The sequence below is a fragment of the Poecilia formosa genome, unplaced genomic scaffold (assembly GCF_000485575.1).
Source record: "Poecilia formosa unplaced genomic scaffold, Poecilia_formosa-5.1.2 Scaffold48, whole genome shotgun sequence".
Classification (NCBI taxonomy): Eukaryota; Metazoa; Chordata; class Actinopteri; order Cyprinodontiformes; family Poeciliidae; genus Poecilia; species Poecilia formosa.
The window spans coordinates 1,894,780-1,897,804 of record NW_006799987.1 but is presented as its reverse complement, the minus strand read 5'-3'; the positions used below and the strand labels follow the sequence as shown (position 1 = coordinate 1,897,804).

Sequence of the window (3,025 nt, the reverse complement as noted above, 5' to 3'; positions counted from 1 at the left end):
CAGCACAGCTGCGATGTGCCAACTGTTGGTTTGGATAGATTGGTTTTCTCCAAGCATTACACTCCCCATTCTCTGAAACTATCCATTGGACATGAGTCCAAAAGTCTTTGTTCTGGTTAATTCAAGAGCAAGGTGCCTTTCTCACTGAAACATAACGAATAAGACCTGAAATCTGCCGTACAAAATGAAAAGAAACTCGTCAGGATCTACAGGAACAATACATCCAGGCTCACAAGTGTCTCTGAAACTAATAAAGTCCTTTGTCTCTTCGTGACGTTAAACTCTTTAAATCCAACAGATTGAACTCTTCACAGCCTTTTTCTGGTTTCCTACGGTGTCTGCACTGGACCAAACTGAGCAGCAGTGTGTTTTTCAGACTTACGCAAAAATAATCGCTGCTTGTCCGCATGAGCGTGAGAGGTTGTCGGCCTCTCCTCAAGGAGCCCCGTTCAAACACACACACACGCACGCACGCACACACACACACACACACACACACACACACACACACACACACACACACGTGAACAGAGTCTGGAGCCAGAGGACATAGTAGCACTCATTCATCCTCTGGCTGCAGCTGCCTCCCCCTCCATCCTTCTACCGCTGGTCTTCAAACCTTTTTCATCCCTCCACCTTCCCACCGTGACCGTTTTAGGTTCTGGGAAGGTACAAAAACAGTCTTTTGGATGAACAGTCGAGTTGGATGTGTGCTCGTAACACCGATTTGCCCAGAGACACACCAGCACAAGCCAGACCCTCGTAATCTGTCCAATCTGCCGCCACAGACCTACCCTGGTGTCTTTCTAGTTTCCAGCTACACCTCACCAAACAGTGACGAAGATGCATCGTGTTGTCAGAGTTTGATCTACTGCAACCCAATCACTTCCACTGTTCTGACTGCTTCTCCTTGCTTTGATTTGTCTTCTTATCTGCCTTAAGCCTGCTACAATCCAACTCTTGTTTGTCAAGAAAGTCCGGTTCATTTGGGGAGGTGTGAACGTGCACTTGAACTCTGATTTAAACCAAAAACATGAATTCTAGTCCGCTTTCAAATCTCGGTCTCGGTTCTTTCAGTGGTTTTTGGTGCAGCGCCCCCACAGGCGAAGGGGGTGAACAAGTTTTTCATTTAGTTTAGACTGGTTGACACAGGTGTTGAATTCTGTAACATTAGTGGCGTTGTTCTCAGTCAGTTGCTATGGCAACAAGACTGTAAGGAGTGCAGCCGAGAAAGAGAGGAAATGGAAAAATATGTGCAGTTTTGAGATAATCTTTGACAGTTTTATATTATTTTTCCCTTTGCTGTGGTGCACTGCACTAAATTAATAACGCCCACATCTCCAGGTTTTATGTTAATGTAATTGTTAATAGAAAAAAGTGTCTTTTTGTCCTCCAGCATTTTGCGCATGTGTGAGATTTCCACAACGTCTCTATACACCAAACTGACTCTTTAATGGGTTGTCCTTTTTTTTTTTTACAATACTGTATGTATTTTAAAAATTAAGTGGCTCCATTATTTAAACTGCTGACTCCTTTAAGCAAAACCAAGGATTTCTCTGCGGAAGTGGTGCCACTGTTCGTTTGACGCTTGGCATTCAAAATGGGAACGGTTCAGTTCATGTAACTGAATTTATCACTGCTCTGAAGCAAATTCAGGTTGAATTCATGTTCATTGTCGTTATTAAAACCAAATCAATTTCCATGTCGCCAGGAAAACAAAAGTTTTCAGTCACATCTGACTGGTCTTTTCCAGTCAGATGGTGGTCTTTTCTCACGTGTGGCTGTTAATTTAAAGTCCTGGTAGCACAATGGGTAGGTGGAGGGCCACTAATCTGGCCCAGCTGGATGCTGCTGAGGTGTTTTACTGGATGTGAGTGTTTGTTGCTGTTAATTGGTCCTGGCTGGGGGGTGGCTGCGATTGGAGGCTGTGGAAAAACAAATGAGCTACAGTAACAAGTCAGTGAAAGTGAGCAGGACCTTCATTCCTCTGTAGCATGTAAACCAAAGGTCATCAGTCATCCATTGTCTCAGGAAGCTAATCGCGGCTGTCACTGACTTCATCTTAGATTTCTATGCAGTCTCTGAACGCTAAGGAGAAATGTACTGATTCTGCTTTTAATACCTGGGATCTCTCTATGTAGATCCTTGAAATATAGATTTTATTTCTGTTTAAGTATAACCAACAAATTTTAAAATTTTGACTACAAACTTAATTAACTTGATTTTGCAAGTTAAGTTTAGCTACTTTCAAATTTAATTTAACAACTTAGATTACTTAAGGTAGAATAACTACAGTTTTATAAAAGTTAAATAAATATTCATAATCTTAGTATTCCTGATGCCTTCTAGATATATCCTTTAAATACTTAAAGCTTTTTTATTTTCTCTGTGGGTGGCATATTTTATCACTTTTTTTAATACAACACACTTCCCTTCAAGGGTTTGCAGCTTTATTTTTAACAGAACAGCGTCACAAAACAGTTTATAAAGTTTTACTTATAATATCCTGGCTGCTTACTCTTTTCGAATCCTTTTGTAAATACAACTAATTTTGTTTCAGAATTGGCACCATAAATTATTCTCACTACTATATTACATTTTTTATATTTTTTAAAATGTTAAATTAACTTGTCAAACATTTTAATATAAATCATGAAAAGTAAAGCAATTAAAGATTGTTTGCATGCAATTTAATAAACAAAAAATAATGTAAACAGTTTCGCTGTGAACCAGAATTTCAAAATTAAAAAAATGAAAAGATAAACTTTTAAAACCAAGCAGAAACAACTACTGACCTGTTTTTTGTAGCAGAATGAGGAGCTTTCTCCCTGTCAAACCTACAGAAAAAGACATTAAAGAAAACACAGTTTCAGGCAAGGCAAGGCAAGGCAATTTTATTTATATAGCACCTTTCAGTCAAAGACAATTCAAAGTGCTTTTACAGAGAAACAATACCAATCAGACAAGAAACACAAAAAAAAAAAATAATAAAAAAAATAAAAAATAAAAAAAAAATATTTTTTTT

At 38.6% G+C, this 3,025-nt stretch overlaps 1 long non-coding RNA gene across 1 annotated transcript in view; it reads right to left on the bottom strand.

Moving 5' to 3' along the window:
* Positions 1–1,520: 1,520 nt before the first annotated feature.
* The window catches only part of LOC107836287 (uncharacterized), a 4,577-nt gene continuing 3,072 nt past the window's right edge, over positions 1,521–3,025 (bottom strand). The window contains exons 2-3 of the long non-coding RNA XR_001662159.1: positions 2,796–2,837; positions 1,521–1,925 (exon numbers count right to left, since the gene is read on the bottom strand). This is a non-coding gene — a long non-coding RNA (uncharacterized LOC107836287). The remainder of the gene's footprint in view (positions 1,926–2,795; positions 2,838–3,025) is intronic.